General features: G+C 41.7%; 1 long non-coding RNA gene across 1 annotated transcript; it reads right to left on the bottom strand.

Annotated features, from left to right (window-relative positions):
* Positions 1–527: 527 nt before the first annotated feature.
* On the bottom strand, positions 528–8610 carry LOC125465692 (uncharacterized). Its single transcript, XR_007250297.1, has 2 exons — positions 8519–8610; positions 528–699 (listed from the first exon to the last, which is right to left on the bottom strand). It is a non-coding gene; the product is annotated as an uncharacterized LOC125465692 (long non-coding RNA).
* Between the last annotated feature and the right edge of the window lie 13689 nt (positions 8611–22299).

The raw sequence follows: 22299 nt of genomic DNA, 5'->3' as shown, positions 1-22299 counted from the left end.
GAGCACCCATAGGAAACCCACACAGACACACGGGCAGAATGTGCAAGCTGCACACGCACAGTCACCTGAGGCTGAAATTGAACCCAGTCCCTGGCACTGTGAGACAGCAGTGCTAACCACTGAGCCACTGTAACAGCCAGGTAATCCTTTGTGGGAAGTCTCCACCATTATCCCATTGCCAGTGTCCTGTTGGCACCCTGTGGCAAGATACATTTCTCCCAGTGCCTGTCAGTGTGCTAATACATCATGTGATTGTGGATGTGAATACTTGGTACTGTGGGAATGCTGTCACAACTGACTTTAAAGGAGGGTGTTTGGTAAATTAATAGATTATGCAAACAGACAGCTAATTGTCTCTTTATATTCATTCATGGAATGTTGGCATTGCTGCTGGGCCAGCACTTACTGACCATGAGAAGTGGTGAGCTGCCTTCTAGAACTGTTGCTGTCTATGCCATGCAGGAACGCCCACAGTGTTGTTAGAAAGGGAGTTCCAGGATTTTGACCCAGAGGCAGTGAAGGAACCATTGAAGAAACAGTCATTTATTTGAGCAGACATAATCGCTTGGAAACAAAAAGTTGATTCTCTTGAGATAATTGTGCAGACATAAGCGACTCAAATAATAGAGAGGTACTGTGGACACTGGAGATCAGCGATCAAAACAGGTATTCTTGAGAAACACAGCAGGTGCTCAGCATCTGTGGAAAGAGAAACAGAATTGATGTTTCAAGTTAATATGACATTTCTTCAGAACTAATCACAGCTACCTTTTGAGAATGTAGCTCAGCTTAGAGTTAATGGTATACCCCAAGAATGGTCAGATGGATTAACCAATAGTAAAACCTACAGGATGGAATGTGGGTTTGGCTGTGATGCTTTTTGGAGGGTCAGTGCAAATCCAATGGGCCAAATGGCCTCTTTCTGCACATTCTATGAACAGGTTACTCTTCTATGAACAGGGTTACATGAAGGCAGCCCCATTGAATGTTGAGGGGAGACAGTGAGATTCTATTTCTGCTGGTCATTGTCAGCAATTGTGTGGCAGGAACATTACTATTAAGCGTGTCAGAGATGCCTCATTGCAGCATCCACTGGAGCTTCATCACTGAAACTACTTTTTTTGCTGGCATTCAGCCATTCTGTCTCAAATTGAGCACTCTACAACTGCTTTAATGAAGCTTAAGATTTATACTCATTATGTGACTTGAAACGTTGAAGGATCTGAATTGCTGATGCATTATGATTGGCTGGCAGCTCTTCATTGCCACTAATGAACCTACTTTTGCTGAAGTTGCACATTACAAGATGGCATGCTCCCATTTTTATAATCTACAGTTCATGCTTAGTGAGAAAAAAGACTCAGACTGAGTAGTTGAATGAGTAGTTTCTGGTTTTGTTAGAATTCCATTCACTTATGTGATCATTTTCTCCAAAGCCTGAGAAATAAAACAAGGGCTATGAATTCTACATTCTTGTTGGTAAGGTTAGATGCCATGTTTCTAAAAATGCTCATGTCTGTGGTCATTAGATTTTTTTTTACTGTGAAACATATCAAGAGATATGGAGCAAAGCTTGAGTAATGGAGTTGAGGTACAGATCAGCAATAGCCTCACTAAATGGTGGAAAATGCTTAGCGAGCTGAATGACCAGCTGTTCCAATGTTAGAGAGAGGAATAATCACCTGTCAAAATGGCAGGTAAAATTATTTTGTAACTCAACTGGTGGAACATGACTGTGACTGCAAAAATCCAGAATTCAGAACTAAAATGTGCATTATATATAGAACTATCGTTCTACAAAGAGGAGCTGGAGAGATTCCTGAGACATAAGTAATTTTGCAACCAAATCTTCAACTTTTGGGAGAATTGGATTGGAAATAAAATGAGACTGAAGGAAATCCTACTGCAATCTCATTGAGATTGAGGGAATGTAAATTCCAAGGATCTTGAGAAAAACAGGCAGGAGTCTCGCAAATACAAATCCAGTGTTCTTAAATATACATAGAACTTTGATGGAATTCTGAATAGGAAATGTGCCATGATCATGGTGAACAAGCCCCATCTACTGGATAATAAAATGTGAGGCTGGATGAACACAGCAGGCCAAGCAGCATCTCAGGAGCACAAAAGCTGACGTTTCGGGCCTAGACCCTTCATCAGAGAGGGGGATGGGGAGAGGGAACTGGAATAAATAGGGAGAGAGGGGGAGGCGGACCGAAGATGGAGAGTAAAGAAGATAGGTGGAGAGAGTATAGGTGGGGAGGTAGGGAGGGGATAGGTCAGTCCAGGGAAGACGGACAGGTCAAGCAGGTGGGATGAGGTTAGTAGGTAGATGGGGGTGCGGCTTGGGGTGGGAGGAAGGGATGGGTGAGAGGAAGAACCGGTTAGGGAGGCAGAGACAGGTTGGACTGGTTTTGGGATGCAGTGGGTGGGGGGGAAGAGCTGGGCTGGTTGTGTGGTGCAGTGGGGGGAGGGGGCGAACTGGGCTGGTTGAGGGATGCAGTAGGGGAAGGGGAGATTTTGAAACTGGTGAAGTCCACATTGATACCATTAGGCTGCAGGGTTCCCAGGCGGAATATGAGTTACTGTTCCTGCAACCTTCGGGTGGCATCATTGTGGCACTGCAGGAGGCCCATGATGGACATGTCATCTAAAGAATGGGAGGGGGAGTGGAAATGGTTTGCGACTGGGAGGTGCAGTAGTTTGTTGCGAACTGAGCGGAGGTGTTCATGCTACACTTGCCCCCACACCTCCTCCCTCACCCCTATCCCAGGCCCCAAGATGACATTCCACATTAAGCAGAGGTTCACCTGCACATCTGCCAATGCGGTATACTGCATCCACTGTACCCGGTGTGGCTTCCTCTACATTGGGGAAACCAAGCGGAGGCTTGGAGACCGCTTTGCAGAACACCTCCGCTCAGTTCGCAATAAACAACTGCACCTCCCAGTTGCAAACCATTTCCACTCCCCCTCCCATTCTTTAGATGACATGTCCATCATGGGCCTCCTGCAGTGCCACAATAATGCCACCCGAAGGTTGCAGGAACAGCAACTCATATTCCGCCTGGGAACCCTGCAGCCTAATGGTATCAATGTGGACTTCACCAGTTTCAAAATCTCCCCTTCCCCACCTGCATCCCTAAACCAGCCCAGTTCGCCCCCTCCCTCCACTGCACCACACAACCAGCCCAGCTCTTCCCCCCCACCCACTGCATCCCAAAACCAGTCCAACCTGTCTCTGCCTCCCTAACCGGTTCTTCCTCTCACCCATCCCTTCCTCCCATCCCAAGCCGCACCCCCATCTACCTACTAACCTCATCCCACCTCCTTGACCTGTCCGTCTTCCCTGGACTGACCTATTCCCTCCCTACCTCCCCACCTATACTATCTCCACCTATCTTCTTTACTCTCCATCTTCGGTCCGCCTCCCCCTCTCTCCCTATTTATTCCAGTTCCCTCTCCCCATCCCCCTCTCTGATGAAGGGTCTAGGCCCAAGACATCAGCTTTTGTGCTCCTGAGATGCTGCTTGGCCTGCTGTGTTCATCCAGCCTCACATTTTATTATCTTGGAATTCTCCAGCATCTGCAGTTCCCATTATCCCCCATCTACTGGATCTGTATTTTAAGTGGAAATTGATATAAGTTCACGAGAATGTTTAAGAAGTGCATTCACACATTCCACTTAGGTAGGTCTGGCTCACTTGAAAAGCCATTTAGGTCCATTGGATGGAAATGCATGGATAACCTCCCAGCGCAACATGAAAAAGGCTTGACTGACTATCGCGATATAGCCACGTCTCTTGTTGATGATGCCAGGTGAAACTCCTGATTACAATGCTTACCACTCGAACAATGTATGCTTGAATGAAAATCAACCCCAACATTCACCACCCCATATAGAAGAACACCACTCACTACCACCTCTCAAGGGAAACCAGGTATGTGCCATAAATTCAGGCCCAGCCACATCCCATAGGTGAATCAAATAATTACAGGTAACATTTTCTGACCTGCAAGTTAAAATCAACAATTATTTCCTGTACTTAAACATTGTTAAAAGGAGATATCCTTTATCCCATTAAATGGGAAGAGGAATTTGCTGAATTTGACCCATCATTATCAGATATATCATTGCATCCAACAAAGCACATATAGCAGAAATGGCACAGGCATATTGTAGAACATCAAATGACCTTACTGGCTTTCGTCTGCAATGCTAATAGCTGATGGCATTGAATAATCTCAAGGCAAACTCTTGATATATGTAATTCCAACAAAAGGATCAGAGCAGACAGGCTCATCAAATACGACTAACATCAACAAGATGCATACTTTGTTCATCGATGGTTCCAAGTTTGGATCTATACAATCTATCACTCCACGTGACCAAACAATCACACAGCAGCAAGTTGCAGAGGTGCTTGTTGGACTTGTGTAAGGGTAGTAACCTTCCTGATGACTTATGTGATAGAATTCATCCTCAACCGTTGTTCATGTGTATATGGGCTAATTAAGACACAAATAGGTGATGTCCCCTTATGACGTATTTCTTGCATGTTTGACTTGGCACAACATGAATTAGTCAAATATTTGCATGAGCTTTTGCAACCAATTCTAAATTAATTTTCCACAAACATCTGTGAAGGATACCTTCGCTTTCATAACGATTATAGAAGACCTACATTTGAGAGCAATAGCATGTCCATCTACTCTTTTTGACATTACTAGCTTTCTTACTAACATATCACTCACAGAAGCCATTGACATTTGTACAACACCAAATGTCATGGCTAGCTTGATGAGCCACTGTTGTGTGACTCTGTATTCATTGAACTCATGAATTTAGCAACTCCCAAATTCAGTTCCAATTGCACCATGTGCACCTAAATAGATAACATTGACATGGGATATCTGCTAGGCCCAGCCCTTGCCAACATATTTGTTAGTTACTATGAGAGGCATGTCTTCAATGTAATGACAATTAGCCTTTTTATTCCTTGCATATTTCTAACATGTAGATGACACAATTGCTATATTTGAATCCACAGTTGCATTAAAGAATGTCTTGACACCGTTTAATAAACTCCTTCCTACATTCAAGTTTAGCATTAAAATGGAGCAATCAAGCAAGCTCCCTTTCTTTGATGTATTCATCAAGAGGTCTGCCAGTGGGCTCTCTACTACAATGTGTCGAAAGCCTGTTTCATATGATAGGAGATCAACATTTTTGGCAACCTTATGAATAGATCTCACTGTATAAGCATATTGCAGAGATAAGGTGTATTAAAACTATCCTGCATGATGATGGTTACCCTGATTAAATTGTTGCATAACCCAAAAACTCATAAAAGGGCTTATATCCTCCACCTCTGCCCCTGAGATGTACTCAGTCTACCTCAGATTACCTTGAAAGGGAAGATGTGTCAGAAATTTGAACAGATGAACCTATCTGTCTCATGGTGTTACTTGTTACTTTGCAGTAAACTAGCATCAAAAAACATGTCCCACTGACCCTTCTCAGCAAATCGTACTCAACCGGTCCATTATTGCAAATCTCAGAAACATGTGTCCACAATTAGATGTGATCCTGCCACTGAAAATCATTTATTAAATAATCTAGACCAGAAAAAGACCTACATTGGAAACCAATTTAAGGTCCTTAGTCACACTCACATTACAAGTGCTAAAATCTACATATATTAGTACACAGGACCCTGTTTTACATTGGCAAAAGGAAATTAAATATTGCACTATATTCATGAAAAAGTGGAGACATGCACACTCTCAATTTCTGTTGGCATTCCTATGGAAACACCCCAACCAATCAGAGTTTATCTGCCTGGTCTGAAAAATAAGAGTGACTTTTTTTTACTGTATTTCCACATCAATGATGGCCCAACCAATTAGCACCTTCTTCTCATGTTACATAAATTCGATGTCTCACTTTCTCAAATCTGCTTCTTGCATTCTACTCCTGATGAATGCAAGACAAAAAACTTTGATTTCCTATCTTCTTTTAACGATGTTCAAGTTCTGTACTCTACAAGCAATTATTTATATTTCCCATACCTACTTCAGCTTCATTGAAACCAAAAATTCTGGGAGCCTCAGAGCTGAACTACGGAGTAAAGTAAGGTCCAATTCCCTTAACAATCTAGAACTGGGAGGGATTCATGTTACTTTCTGAAATTAGAATGATGAAGATCATTGAAGGAATTACAAATAAAAATAAACTTTTTAGAAAGATTTCAACAAAAACACTAACAGGTTTATCCCAGAGATAGTAGGAACTGCCGATGCTGGAGAATCTGACATAAAAAGGTGCAGAGCAGGATGAACACAGCAGCCAAGCAGCATCACAGGACTAAGAAAGCTGATGTTTTGGGTCTTCTTCAGAAATGGGGGAGGGGAAGGGGATTCTGAAATAAATAGAGAGAGGGGGAGGCGATTGGAAGATTGATAAAGGAGCAGATAGGTGGAGAGGAGACAGACAGGTCAAGGAGGCAGGGTTGGAGCCAGTAAAGGTGAGTGTAGGTGGGGAGTTAGGGAGGGGATAGGTCAGTCCTGGGAGGACGGACAGGTCAAGGGTGTGGGATAAGGTTAGTAGGTAAGATCAAGGCTTCAGGTGGGAGGAGGGGATAGGTGAGAGGAAGAACAGGTTAGGGAGGCGGGGCCGAATTGGGCTGATTTTGGGATGCGGTAGAGGGAGGGGGATTTTGAAGCTTGTGAAATCCACATTGATACCATTGGGCTGCACATTTCCCAAGTGAAAAATGAGTTGCTGTTCCTGCAACCTTCGTGTGGCATTGTTCTGGCACTGCAGGAGGCCCAGGATGGACACATCGTCTAAGAAATGGGAGGGGAGTTGAAATGGTTTACGACTGGGAGGTACAGTTGTTTGTTGTGAACCGAGGATAGATGTTCCACAAAGCAGTCCCCAAGCCTATGCTTGGTTTCCCTGATGTAGAGGAGGCCACAATGGGAACAGCGGATACAATATACCACATTAGCAGATGTGCAGGTGAACATCTGTTTGATGTGGAAGGTCGTCTTAGGGCCTGGGATGGGAGAGAGGGGGGAGGTTTAGGGGCAGGTGTAGCACTTCCTGCGGTTGCGGGGAAAAGTGCCGGGGCTGGTGGGGAGTGTGGAGCAGACAAGGCAGTCATGGAGAGAGTGGTCCCTCCGGAATGCAGATAAGGGTGGGGAGGGAAATATGTCTTTGGTAGTGGGGTCAGATTGCAGATGGTAGAAGTGTTGGAGGATAATTGTTGGATTCGGAGGTTGGTGGGATGGTACACAAGGATGAGGGGAATTCTGTTCTGGTTGTTATTGCAGGGACAGGATGTGAGGGATGAGTTGTGGGAAATGCGAGAGACATGGTCAAGGGCATTTTCAAACACTGTAGAGGAGAAGTTACGGCCCTTGATAAACGAGGACATCTGGAATGTCCGGGAGTGGAATGCCTCATCTTGGGAACAGATGCAGCAGAGGCGAAGGAATTGGAAATAGGAGATGGCCTTTTTGCAGGAAGGTGGGTGAGAGGAGGTGTATTCTTGGTAGCTGTGGGAGTCGGTGGGCTTGAAATGGATATCGGTTTCTATGTCGTTTATCCCTTTTGGTTCTTGACTCAGTGATTAGCGCTGCTGCCTCACAGCTGCAGGGACCTGGGTTCAATTCCAGCCTCAGGCAACTATTTGTGTGAAGTTTGCACATTCTCCCCATGTCTGTGTAGATTTCCTCTGTGTGCTCCCGTTTCCTCCCACAGTCCAAAGATGTGGCAGGCTAGGTGATTGGCCATGCTAAAGTGCCAACAGTGTCCAGGGATGTTTAAGTTAGGTGGGTTAGACGTGGGAAATGTAGGGGTAGAGGAATGGGTCTGGGTGGGATGCTGTTCGGAGGGATAGTGTGGACATGCTTGGCCGAATGGCCTGTTTCCGCATTGAAGGGATTCTATGATAATATTGAGGTAAAGGCACCATTTTATTACCAGACAAAGGGCTGCTCTCGCTTTAGAGATGGAGAGAGAGAGATGATTGGTGATGGTTTAACCTGAGGTTCACCAAGCTTCAGGCGATGGGAGAGGTTGTGAAGGAGATTACTTCATGGCAGCTTCAGCTGGCACAAGAATTGAATCCACATTGTTGGCATCAATCCACCTTGCAAACCAGCTGTTCTGCCAACTGAGTGTCCCTGAATATATCGTTATTCATGCCTGCAGCTGAAAATTTAGCAACGGCAACAGATAATTATTACAGTATAAATAACACAACCTTGGAACATTTTCATAAAATAATTGATTAAGACAACACAAAAGAACATATTCAGTTTCATCTTCATCTCAGTTTTTGAGATTTTACCTTCGTTTGCATAGTCAAGTAAAAGAATAAATGTCATTATTGATGGAAATAATTTTCACCATTTTCTTCCATTATTAACAAGAGTTTCTATTCTCTCTTACTCATTTTTCTCAGCCTAAGATTAAGAAAGGAAAACTTGATTATGGTTTTGTTACTCACTGTGGAAATTCTGTTAAAGCCCTCTGCAACTAAATTGAATTTTCTCCCCATGTACATGAAGTAAAGTGACTTGGCAGAGGCCAACCCTTACACTAATCTTTTTGGTTGGGTGTTAACTGTATTTAGACCGTGGATATTCATTAAAATACTCACTGCTCCTTTTATCTGAATAGGGTTTTTGTGCTGCAGTGATAATGTCCCTATCTCTAGACCATATGATCATCTGAACTAGTTGATATAATTATCTTTCAATGGCCAGACTGAAGTTATGCTGTTCATTAGAATCGGATAACATAGAATGCATGTCTCCGTAACCAAAGGTCTGGAAGTACATAAATACAAGGCTCCAGTCAATATTGCTTCGAAGAGGAAAATTAGGAAGTTTGCCCCCTTAGCATGTAACTCAGAAGCATACACTTAAATAACTCATTTGCTTTAAAGAAAATTAGAGAACACAATGGCTACTGTGTTCTATCTTACTCCTCCTGGTTAGCTGAGTTCTAATATCTGAATGAATGTGTGTTTTGGGAGGGGATCCTTCATCCGAACTGGAAACTCGAGATGAGTGGGTATCTGGAGATGGAGAGCATAAGTTGACAGTACATCAAATATGGTCACCTGAAAGTTCTTTGATTGCATAAATGCGAGATTCAGCTGAACCACTGGGAAGGTATTCAGAAGTGACTTGTGATCCAATAAGTGATTCCCAGCTCTTTTGGCAATTGCATGCTGATCTATCAAAGCTAAATCTTTCTTTCTTGATTGAAATGAACTTCAAACCTTTTAAAATCCACGTGGGAAGAACAGATTTTCAATAAAGCAAACACCAAAAGTATGAAGACTGATCTGGTTATACTGCAGGTGGGACTAAGTCAGCAAATCTTGAAGGACTGCTTCTAGTTAACTAGTTGATCAGAGTTAACTAAGGCTCTGAACAGTTTGTTACTCAGAAATAACATGTCAGTGAGCTGATTGGGGAATTTGTTTTGAGTTTTTAATTTATTCTGCAATGCATCTAGTAATTGGATTGTGGGGGAAGTGAGAGATATCCTTTGTGCAATCTTCACAATAAAATATAAATGTGTTATTTGTGTGAACATTTATAGTATTGCACCAAATAGCACTCAAAGACCAAACCCCTTTTACAGGAAAATGACAGCACATGATCCTGTGATCACTAAAATAAAAATGTCCATAAAGTGATTGCCACATTACATTCACAGGCCATGTTAGCCATCTGCATTAGAATCAAACTGCATCAGAAATCAAGAAATCACCAAAAAAACGGTTAAAAAATTGTTCACAGGATCTTGACTGCATCCTAATGATTTTCCCGATTTTGCTGACTTTACTAATACTGGCTGAGAAACAATTGACATCATATAAATTGCCTAATTGTGACCCTACAAATTAATTGGCTTCACAGATTAGGATGCCCGTGATAGAAAAATGTAAATAAACGACATGTAATAGCCAGAGGCCTCAGATATAATTGACAACAAAATATCACCATTTCTGTCAGAACCTGTCACTGCACTGTGCAAAGAATCCCTTAAACTCATAACTTGAAACATTAAACCCATGCTTGAACAGTTTTGGTGCCTAAAATGACATTCACAAATGACCCTCGCAGCAGCCCTGTAATAAGAATAAACACAATGGCACACATCACAAAATCTATGTTCAGTCCTCCTGTTTGGAACAGAACACATAGAACTGCTATTATTGATCTGAGCAGGCTGTGTTCATTGATGCTGAATAAGAGAGATTTTTGCGTTGGAATAAACTTGGCAACTCACTCAGATCTGCAGCCAAGCTGAATCTTGATAAGTGCCTAACTAATTTTCCAATAAGTGTTATCCTTCAATTGGGAGTTTTCTTCAGTGACACCCTGTGAGGATCATAAATTGGAAATATATGATCAGATCAGGTATGCATTTATCCAGACTCCACTGTATTGGGTATGCAATTAAGTGACTTTGGCTTCAGCTCCATGCTTTAACTTAACCAGAGAGTTAATCAGAACCCTAAATCCCTTTGGACAGCAGTTTCTAGTTCCTGAATGCATTGAACTGTGACCAAGCTATGTGTGGTTTTGGGCATCGATTTGCCTGAGTAAGTGAGTTTGTATGCATGCAGGCAGCCTCGAATGCTCACTGGCACCGCTGGGGGAGCCCTGGATCGATGCAAAGAGTGTGAAGTGAATTAATGCAAGGCAGACAGACTGCCTGACAGACTGGACTAGGAGACTGGGCAGGTCTTATGGGGCTGACCCCGAGATAGCTATGGATGAACTCGAGTTAGAAATATCATCATTGGCGTAAGAGACAAAGAAGGGACTTGAGTTTCTACCAGAAATAGGTTCACTTTAAAACAGATAATATGCTTCTGCCGAGAGCAATGCAGATTTGTTGAATACAGAAATCGATCAATACTGTAATGGTTATCTAAGCAGGAATATTTCTCCCCTTCCATGTCATTTATAATGAAGAAAACCTGTTAGATTTTGCATGATGAATATTGTATAAAGAAACTGCAAAATTTACATAATAAATAGCAAATCGGAACCTTTTGCAGTTTACTTCAGGAGTAAAAATGTTGCTGCTGACCTTTAAAGGTCAAAGAGGTCAATTTGTATTTTTGCGTAATGTATGGGGGTAGTGTGGGAGGGTCAAGTGGATTAGAGATGGTCAGAAAGCTAATGATTGTGCACAGCGTAATATAAAACAATTAAAATATGCTCAAAATATTTATTTTCGGGTTTCATAGGAACATCGTACTAAAACTACATTTTCTGGGTCAAAAATCCCATGTTATTTTGAATCAAAAGCAAATTGAACCCTTTCTTAGCCAGATGGTGTTAAATACCTGAAGTATTATTCTACATGTCAAAAATGGGCTAAGGATCTGCATGTATTTCTTGTGGAAAAAGAAAATTCAGATGATTTAATATCTTCACTGCAATATTGTTTTGGGTCAGCAAAAAAACAAAAGCAGAATGTGTTAAGCTTGAGAAAGACTGACTAATACGATCCTAAAGTTGACTGAAGTCCAAAGCATCTGCCAGAAACAGGCAGGTACCTCATTCATAAACTCTAATTAAGGCCCTCCGACAGACACCGGCTCACAGTACAGTTTTAACTAGGACCATGTGAACCTTCCATCCCAGCCCCACCCCCCATGTCTGTAGGGATTGCACATAAGGTGGTTATTTGAGGAGTCATTAGAGATCAATCACAAACTGAAAAGCTATTTTGCTTTTGTTAAATTTGTCGAGCCAAACATATCTTGCAGTCCACTAAGTATCCTTTCTGTTGCATCCCCCTGCTTTTTTAAATGGTGACTTCTGGTTCAGACCCCTAGAGTAGTGTGACCGTACATTCTGGGCACAGTTCCAGGATGAAATACTCTGTCATCTGGGCAGCAATATTTCAGGGAGAGTCCCCAAAACTTTCACCAAGAATTAACAAAACTTTTCCATGATTTCCTTAACTTTTAGTTTCTTGTTTTGGATTATGTATGTAGCTAACATGAAGAATTTAGTATAAGTTAGTTTGGATAAAGGTATTATACTATAGAAAACCAGGTAGGAAGGATAGAACTAGGACCAATCTTTACAGTTTGAATTTATTTAGGCATATATTTACAGAATGCACTATAAGCAAATAACTAGATCTTCATAATGTTCTTTTGTGAAGGAGCACAAGTGGGTCCCCAGTTAATACTCACTACCTACACACAATTGCATACTATTAATATGTAATCAACAATTTCCATAACCTCTCCTGAAGTAAAGTAAGATTAGAACTTATGTGTACAATGAAAATTCCGAAAGGAAAAACAACCAAAACCCTGGATAACTTGCATAAAGCATTATCTCATAAGTCACTGCTCCTTCAGAATGTCTAATAATTTATTTGCACACACATTGCTTTTTGTAAGGCATTTGGTAAGTTACATTTAGCTGTTTAATCTTGGAGATTTCTTTTCTCTTCAATTTTTGTTTCAAGCTACAAGGTCAAACCATTGCTCTTAGGGTGGAATTTTAAGCACTCCCTGAGTTGTAAGATGGAGGGAACTTTAATCAAATGAGCAAGGACCCACCTGCCTTCCCAACTTTATATCATTTTGGTATGGAGCAGGTAGGATCCTGGAAGTTCTATCCTGTCTCACCACCAACTGAGTCCACGAGGTGGATTATTAAATCCCCTGTATTGATTTCATCTTGTCAACCAGCAGTGGATGGGCCAATAACTGTGCAGGAAGCTCATGAGGAAAATTCTGTTTATTTTGTTGGTAGGTTCCTAGGATCAGAGGAGGTGCCTTGTTCAAAGGCACTCAGTACCTGATCGGGTTACTTGGCTCTAGATAAGGGATTTCCCACTGAGAGACCCATCCCCTGCCCTTGTTGCCAACCCCTCTCATATCAACATGTTCCAGCCATCGCTCAGCTGGATGCTTTGGGGATCCTAGGCTTTTCCCTGGAAGCATTGGGATGACCTGCCACTGCTTCCACTGTGCCTGTAATTGGCAGCTGCCTGCCTTTAATCAGAAACTTTCAATGAGCCAAGATCTCAACGGCTTTGGGTTTGTGAATCTGGAGAACACACACTGCTATACTCTTTAGTGTCTGTTTTGTTTTTAATTCTAGTTGCTTTCCCAATGACAGGTGAAGCAAGGTTTTTGTCTGTCCCTGGGCTAGCAGGGTAGACTCCTGTCGCCTCAATCAAAAACCTCCCACATTTTATGTTGCATGTTTGTTATCTCATAAGGTGCGACTATTAATATAACGTTCAATTGGGATATTATCTTGAATATGTCCATTGTGCAGCATAACATTTAAAATATTTGTTAAAAAGAATTCACAACTCACGCGTTAACATGAGTTAATGAGTGTTTTAGCAGTCAAAATGTTTTAATATTTTTATATTCTTAGCTTCCCATGCCAAAGAGTAATGTTCCTTTTTATTTCACATCACATATGTTATGAAACCAATTGCATTTTACAGCCATCTGGATGATTAGCCTGTGAAACATCACTAGAAAAAATTTCCTCTTTCTTTGGGCTACCTAAGATTTGGTTTGATTTATTATCGTCACATGTACCACAATACATTTAAAAGTATTGTTTTGTGCGCTAACCAGACAAATCATACCATTCATAACTTCTTCAAGGTAAAAGAACAGAAAGCAGAATGTACTGTTACAGCTACAGAGAAGGAGCATGAAAAGTCAGATCCAATACATGAAAGATCTGTTAGTCTCTGAAGTCTGAAAGTGTCATAACAGTGAAGAGGAAGATGTTGTTGAATCTGTTGGTACATGTTTTCAAACTTTTGTATCTTCTGCTTGTGGAAGAGGGTGGGAGAGAGTACGGGGGAGAGGGGTCTTTGATTATATTGGTTACTTTCCGGAAGCAGCAGGAAGTTTAGATGGAATCAGAGGAAGGAAGGAACTAAAATGTGCATTTATCCAAATTTAATTTCAGCATTTTGTTTGCCATTGCAAAATTTTTTGCTTGCCATGCTGCCCACACTAAACTAATCTCCACAGAAAAACACAGTCTACTGTTTTCAGATGGATTGCTGCCCACACTGCACTAAGGTTGCAAGGCATTCAGCTTCTTCAATTCTGCATTCAAAATACTCGGCCTGCCCTTGAAAGTTTCCAAGAGCAAAACTTTTATATCGACTGAGATCTCATACACCAAATATTCCACCATGCATATATGTTGACAAACATGGTTGAGACTATGCTGAGCACTTGTCATAAGTTGGCAGCCACCTCTCTCAAAAGATAGCAATTGACAAGGAGATCCAACACTGTGTCAATCGTGCTAGTTCTGGCTTCTACAAATGACGGCAGCGAGGGCTTGACAGGAAAGACCTCCCGAAATCAACAAAAGTCTCAGTACAGGAGAGTTGTCATCAGCATGCTGCTTTACTGCAGTGAGAGCCAGACTGTGTACCAACAAATTACAAACGCATGAGAGAAATTCCATCATAATGCCTACACATCCCCCAGACAGAAGCAATGGGAAGATTGTTAAACTAACACCAGTGTCCTTCGTGAAGCCAGGCCCATAAAGATTTTGACAAAGCTCAAGCAAAATCATTTGATAGGCTGGACAATTTGTCCATATGGCTCAAAACTATCTTCCCCAGCAGGCCATGTTCTTGCGACTTTAAATTGGTTAACATTCCAGGGAAAGACAAAGACAATGCTTCAAAAACACTCAGAACCTCTGTTTGGTGTGCAGCAGCGTTGATCCTAAAACCTGAGTGAAGCTTGCACTGGTCATTCGGAATGATGACAGTTCGTCCATGAAGTTACAACACACTCTGATGAGGCAAAGTGGGGGCAGAGAAGGGAAGGAAAGGAAATAAAATCCTGCACTCCAGATTTGCTACCTCATGGGATATCTTGCCCCATGTATCCAAAAGTTTACAGTTCATCAGTTTTATGTTAATGTGGTCTGACCATAAAGAAAGCTCAGTCCTCGGGGACTCTTCATTGGGTTGTCTGTTGATTTGCACTGGATACTGTATCTATGATCAAAAGGGCCCCTTGAAAATTGACCCCATCATATAGGCTTGCCAGTCCACTACACTGCATGAGTTGCTGGTCATGATGAAGGTTGCTGCCACCATCCTCTTTAGTGAAGAAGCTAAACGCCAAGTGTGGTAGGGGAGACCACTTCCTGATCTAACTAGAAGAATCTCTTGTCATTCTTGAGATTTGGTTATTTGCATATTAGCAACTAGTTACAGGTTCCATTGAAATGACAAATGTTATTGCAAAGGCCTTCAGATGGGTCTGTTGTGGTCCAGTAGCAGTGCCTCTGCCTCTGAGCCAGAAGGCCCAATTTCAACTCCCACCTGTTCTAGAGGTCTGTAATAACATCTCAGAAAAGGTTGACTAGAAGATGCTTATGATGGCCTTGAGGAGGACCAGATGCTAGTTCTCACTCCCCACTCGGTTCCTCAGGTATCCTATCTACAAGTCCATGTAGCATCACTGTAGTGGGTGGTGCTTATGACACTCATCAATGTTAACCCTTTAAGGCTTGTATACCACAGACCTCATAAATATCCTCGGCTTTTCAGAACAGGGACTTGATGTCGCCTGACTGATTAGCCATGTCTTTTACTGTGCCAGCACCCCTATTACTCATGTAGGAGGTGCAAGTTTGACAAAGTATTTTGTTTATTTCAAAACGTTGCACCAAATGTTTATTTATGCGTTACAAAAATGACAGTACGGCTGCTAATTTTTATAAGCAAAACTCAAAAACTGATTACTATTTGTTCATTGGTGTCTTTGCTGTCTCTTTAGTCTGCACTTACCCATAAGGAGCAGGCTACACACAAATTGCTGCTGCTTTCGGTGATGTGGTTATTTGAGGTACTGTATGCACAGGTGCCATAACTGTCACTTTCTACCAGAACAATAGCACAACTTCCAGTAATGGGTGGAGTTAGGATTTCAAAGGCTCTTAGCATTCCTCGAGGGACAAAAAAAATTCATGTGAAGAGAAGGGGGCAGAATGAGGATCGTATTTTGCTTGAATATTTCATATTACAGAAGTAGGCCAACTGAAAGGTTCATGTCAGAGTGCAAACCACATCAATAGTTTATCCAGATGCAAAATATTTCGTTCCAAATTTGCTGGAATATTTTTTAAACTGGCAGCCTTGCAAAACAAGTCATTATGACTTTATCACTTTATGTCTCTTCCAATTAACAATCATGCACTGTAGAAATCCGTACACAGCCAATATTTTCACTGTATGCGTAATGTATCCAAAAACATTTGACTTCAGCACAGACATCTAGTTTGTCAATACTTTGTATGGTCATACTTTGAAGTTTTAGCAAATCTGGACATTTTTTACACGAAAGTACGCTGACAGAAATAAAAATACAGAACTCAATCTCTTATTTTTAATTTATCTCTGGAGCAATATTGTCATTTGCTGCACTACAATGTCAGTAAAATAAGAATAACAGGCGAGAACGGTTATGCGAAGGGTACATACATAATCTGATTTCAGAGTGTTCTTCTGACCCTATCTCACCAGCATAATAAAATGTGAGGCTGGATGAACACAGCAGGCTCAGCAGCGTCTCAGGAGCACAAAAGCTGATGTTTCGGGCCTAGACCCTTCCAGCCTCACATTTTATTATCTCGGATTCTCCAGCATCTGCAGTTCCCATTATCACTATCTCACCAGCAGTTGGTTTGTTGTTGGGAAACAAAGTCTTTCGAGATCGTGTATTGTGTCCGGAGTGTGCGTGATGTAGGGTCTTGAATTAGCTCTTGTGGATTTTGCTGCAGCTGGACCCTCTAGATATCTGCCTCTACTTCTATTGTTGGTTATCCTCTATCAACATGTAACCTAGATTTAATTCTCTACGAGGTTGTAAACGTGGTCACCAAGCCAGTGGGTTTGTTTGCAAACATTTTGTTACTCTGGGTAACATAGTCAGTACGTCTCTGGTGAAGCATTGGTGCTCTGTCCCGCTTATTATTCATCTGCCTCGGTTTGCTGGGATGGTTGGTGTTACTGCGAGTTCTGTTTCTCGGTGGTTTGTACACAGAGTCTAATTCAATGTGTTTGTTGATGGAGTTCCAGTTGGAATATCGACCCTCCAATATCAAGCAGGACAGAACACTGAACAGGCACGCTGATGATGTTGCCGAGCAGGATAACAAAACATTTGTAACCAAACCCACCAGCTCAGTGAGCATGTCTGCAACCACATCCACAACCTGAGCTACAAATCTTCGTGAAAACTTAAATTTCCATACCTCAAGATTAGAAAAGCCTGTCTAGTGCCTGTTGGAGAGTGACAGCTCTTTGAAACATTCAATCCACTTACCCATTTCCTGCTATTTTCATAAATGCAGCTCTCTTTCTGTGATGGAGTGCAGTCTACTTCAAAACAAATCACTGTAATATCAACGAGGTAATGTGAACTTAAGTGATGTTTAGCTTCTATCTGGGATTAAGAAATAACACTGCTTGAAGATTTGACCAATTAGATATCTGTTTAGATATAAAAAGTTTTTGGATGAGCTATATGCATTCGATTATATAGTGAAAATATTGGCCGTGTATATAATCCTACAGTACATTGGTTTTGGGACCCATTTGGAAAAAAACTAGACTCAAAGTTAACATCCAACGCTCAAAATCACCAGCCAGGAAGCTAAACAGAGAATAAGAGGGACCTATTCAAGAATAGGGATGATGCAATGAATAACATCCTAGAAACTTTAGGTTTGAGACCCACCATAGAGTTTGATGTCTGAGGAAAGTACAGGGTAAACTGGGTGAATGTCAACCTGCCAATCCTTCAAAAACATACCAATAGTTGGCAATTACAGTGAGGGTGTGTCCTGGTCAGCCATACGATGCAGAGAAAGTTGGTGCCTTGGCCATCACTACCCGTAGCTCCAGGTTATGACGTTGCCGTAGCAACTGAGTGACCATCACCACCACAAGTTATGGGTAGTCCAGGACCGTGACCCCAACCATAAGGAGCACTAATACACAAAACTGCCTTGATCTCTGGCCTACCCAAGTCCTTATGAAAAGAACAAGTAAACTGTTCCAAAAGTTCCAAATGCAAGTACAACCTTGCCAAGAATTTTCATTGTATCAGTTTTATGTCTGTGATACTCACAAAAATGTGACATTAATAACATTTTCATGGGTGAATTCAATCAATTCTTTCAGAATCCTTTTAATACCAAGATTTATTTTAGATGTGTTTATACTAGCAATCTAGTGCCTTTTAAAATAAAATTGAACACATATTGTGCATCAAGCAAAATGTTATTTGCATTCATTATTTTCAAATTTCATTATGTTCTCCAATTTTAAAAGTAGTGAGATATTTGACGTATGCCAATTCTTTAGAAACTGGGACGGAACCAGCTCAGCAACATAAGAATAACTTCTTGACAAATGGAAGACAACAGCATCATTTATATTATTTAATAGAATACACCTCATTGTCTGGCTTGACATGAACCACATACAAGGAGCATGAAGTGAATAGTTTCATATACATTTAATTTTCTGATTGATTCTCTGGTCATTTGATTATATCACATGGACTACATAGGTATAATTTTTAGCTGTGAGTTGCTATCCATCAGAAGCATTAAAAATGTACTTAATTGTGTTAAGAAATATGTAGACAAATACTTAATGTAGATATTACCACATTTATTTTTGCAAATTGGATTTTATGCTGCATGCAACTTCTAAATATTGCTGTATTTCATGAAGAATGTTTGGTGTGAGTGATTTAAAATTACTAATTGTAATGAAGGTGGAAAGCCCTATAATGGAGACATTATATCACAGCTCTGGAGTATACATGGACATTGAAAGCTCTCGGATGAATTGAAATTCATAATGCACTCCATTTTGTTTTGGCACGATGTGCCAGAACTTCTGACCAGTCTGTAAACCTTAATAAGAAGGGTAACCACATTTTAACATATGCATGTTATTTCTTTAACTGCTGCCCTGATCAGTTATTGATTGGAGCTCTGGTAACATATTACACTATGAGTGGCTGGAAATCTGCCACTTAGTGACTACCTGTTTGGGAATCATGCACGGTTTTCTTGTAAATAGCCTCCCTAAGGTGGATTTGGGATTATGAGACACTTTCATGGTGTCAGTAAAATGTCACTTTAAGAAAGTCTGCAGGGATTGCTGATGGATACTCTTGGGTTTAGGAAACTGGACGAAGATACAATGCTTCTTTCACAAAGGTAGATTCCACAAAACCATAGACATTTCCAGGGCTTTGCTGATTAATTGAATGTAATCAATTAATTGATAAAAAACATTTAATGAACTGAAAATGTAATGAATGATTGGCCAAGTAAACCAAGTGGTGGTGAATGTAAGAGACTTCAGGTATGTGTCTCTTTAATACTATTGCTCTATTGATATTTCAGAAATGATTCAATGAACAAATTTATGTTTTATTTGTTTATGAGCAAAGCAAGACTTTGTTGAATGTGTTAAGTTTGTTTGATGTACTGCTAATCCTGCATGATACAGAATATACCTTGAAGTTGGAAGTGATACTACTTCATAATGGCTAAAAGGTTAAAGGAAAATCTCGTTTAACTTCTAATTAATTTTGTTCCTCTAAGCTTCCTTTAAATGGATGCAATATTGTACTGCAGAAATGTTTTTCTCGGTGCAGGATGTAAACAATAATTGAACCTACAGCAGGACAACAGTTTTGTCTTTCCATCTGAAAGTCTAAATGGCTTTTTGATCACTTAAAGGGGATATTTTTACATGACACATTTATCATTGCTGAAAAGTAGTTTTTGTTTCACACTGATACTAAACTTGTGTCATGTAAATTGAGAGTCAGGACCTAAACTTGATTCCTTCAGGGAGTCTCACTCTGTTGTTGCTTGTGTGACCACTGTCAATAGTGTAAAAGAATACTTAGTTCAGAGCTTCTCAACACTACATATATTCCTGCCTTCTACCGAAAATTGTTTCCAGTTTATATGGAAAAAAGTGAGAAAATAAATACACTGATGTTAGAAATGCTGTGGTTCCAGTTATTATATGCGCATTGTAACGCAGGCGCAACACAAATATGGAGGTGAATTATTGCCAGTTTGGAAAGTGAATTTAGAACAGCTTCTTCCATGGTTGGGTAATGCTATTTTCATCATACGGATCGTGCTATTTGCATTGCATCATAGATTTTCTTTCTATTCATTTGTGGGATGTGGATGTCACTGGCTGGCCAGCATGTGTTGCCCATCCCTAGTTGCCCTTAAGAAGGTGGTGCTAAGTTGCCTTCTTGAACCACTGCAGCCCTCCTGCTGTGGGTTGACCCTTGACCCAGCAACAGTGAAGATCCGGTGATATATTTCCAAGTCAGGATGGTGAGTCACTTGGAGGGGAACTTGAATGTGGTGGCGTTCCCATATATCTGCTGCCCTTGTCCTTCCAGATGGAAACAGTCATGGGTTTGGAAGCTGCTGCCTGAGAATCTTTGGTGGATTTCTGCAGTGCATGATGTAGAAAGTACACACTGCAGCTGCTGAGCGTTGGTGGTGGAGGGAGTGGGTGCTTGTGGATGCAGTGCCAATCAAACCAGCTGCTTTGTCCTGGATGGTGCCAAGCTTCTTGAGTGCTGTTGGGGCTGCACTCATCCAGGCAAGTGGGGAGTATTCCATCACCCTCCTGACTTGTGCCTTGTAGATGGTGGACAGGCTTTGAGGAGTCAGAAGGTGAGTTACTTGCCGCAATATTCCTAGGTTCTGGTGTGCTCTTGTAGCCACTGTTTATGTGGTGAGTCCACTTGAGTTTCTGGTCAATGATAACCACCAGGATGTTGATAGTGGGGCATTCAGTAATGGTAACACCATTGGATGTGGTGGTTGGGTTGTCTCTTATTGGCGATGGCCATGCCCTGGCATTTGTGTGGCATGAATGTCACTTGCCACTTGTCAGCCCAAACCTGGATATTGCTTAGATCTTGTTGTATGTGAACATGTACTGCTTCAGTATCGGAGGAGTTACGAATGGTGCTGAACATTGTGCAATCGTTGTCGAACATTCCCAGTTTTGATCTCATGACGAAGGTCATTGATGAAGCAGCAGAAGATAGTTGGGCCGAGGACGTTACCCTGAGGAACTCCTGCAGAGATGTCCTGGAGCTGGGATGATTGACCTCCAACAACCATCTTCCTATGTGTCAGGTATGACTCCAACCAACAGAGAGTTTCCCCCGATACGCGTTGATTCCAGTTTTGCCAGGGCTCCTTGATGCCATACTTGGTATCAAGGGCTGTCACTGTCACCTCACCTCTGGAATTCAGCTCTTTTGTCCATGTTTGAACCAAGGCTGAAATGAGGTCAGGAGCTGAGTGGTCCTGGCAGAACCCAAACTGGGTGCCACTGAGCAGGTTATTGCTGAGCAAGTGCTGCTTGACAGCCCTGTTACTGACACCTTCCATCACTTTACTGATGATCGAGAGAATACTGATGGGGTGGTAATGGGCAGGTTGGATTTGTCCTGCTTTTTGTGTACAGGATATACTTGGGCAATTTTCCACATTGTCGAGTAGATATCAGTGTTGTAACTGTACTGGAACAGCTTGGCCAGGGGAGCAGCACATTCTGAACACAAGTCTCAGTAGTATTTCTGGAATGTTGTCAGGGCCCATAGCTTTCACAGTAACCAGTGTCTCAAACATTTTCTTGATATCATGTGGAGTGAATCAAATCGACTGAAGACTGGCATCTGTAATGCTGGGGACCACTGGAGGAGGCTGAGATGGATCATCCCGCTTGGCACTTCCGTCTGAAGATTGTGAATGCTTCAGCCTTATATTTTGCACTGATGTGCTGGGCCCTTCCATCATTGAGAACGGGGATAATTGAGGAGCCTCCTCCTCTAGTGAGTTGTTTAATTGTCCACCACCATTCACGACTGGATGTGGCAGGACTGCAGATTACTGATCTAATCTGCTGGCTGTGGGATCGCTTAGCTGTGTCTATCAATTACTGCTTTATCTGTTTGGCAAGCAAGTAGCCCTGTTTGGTGGCTTCACCAGGCTGATGCCTGGTGCTGCTCCTAGCACACCCTCCTGCACTCTCCATTGAATCAGGGTTAATCCCCTGGCTTGATGGTCATGGTTGAGTGGGAGATATGCAGGCCATGAGGTTACAGATTGTGCTGGAGTACAATTCTGCGGCTGCTGATGGCCCACAGCC

Source organism: Stegostoma tigrinum, chromosome 30, assembly GCF_030684315.1.
Source record: "Stegostoma tigrinum isolate sSteTig4 chromosome 30, sSteTig4.hap1, whole genome shotgun sequence".
NCBI classification, from domain to species: domain Eukaryota; kingdom Metazoa; phylum Chordata; class Chondrichthyes; order Orectolobiformes; family Stegostomatidae; genus Stegostoma; species Stegostoma tigrinum.
Note: the sequence above shows the minus strand (reverse complement) of the source record. Positions and strands in the feature narration are given on the sequence as shown.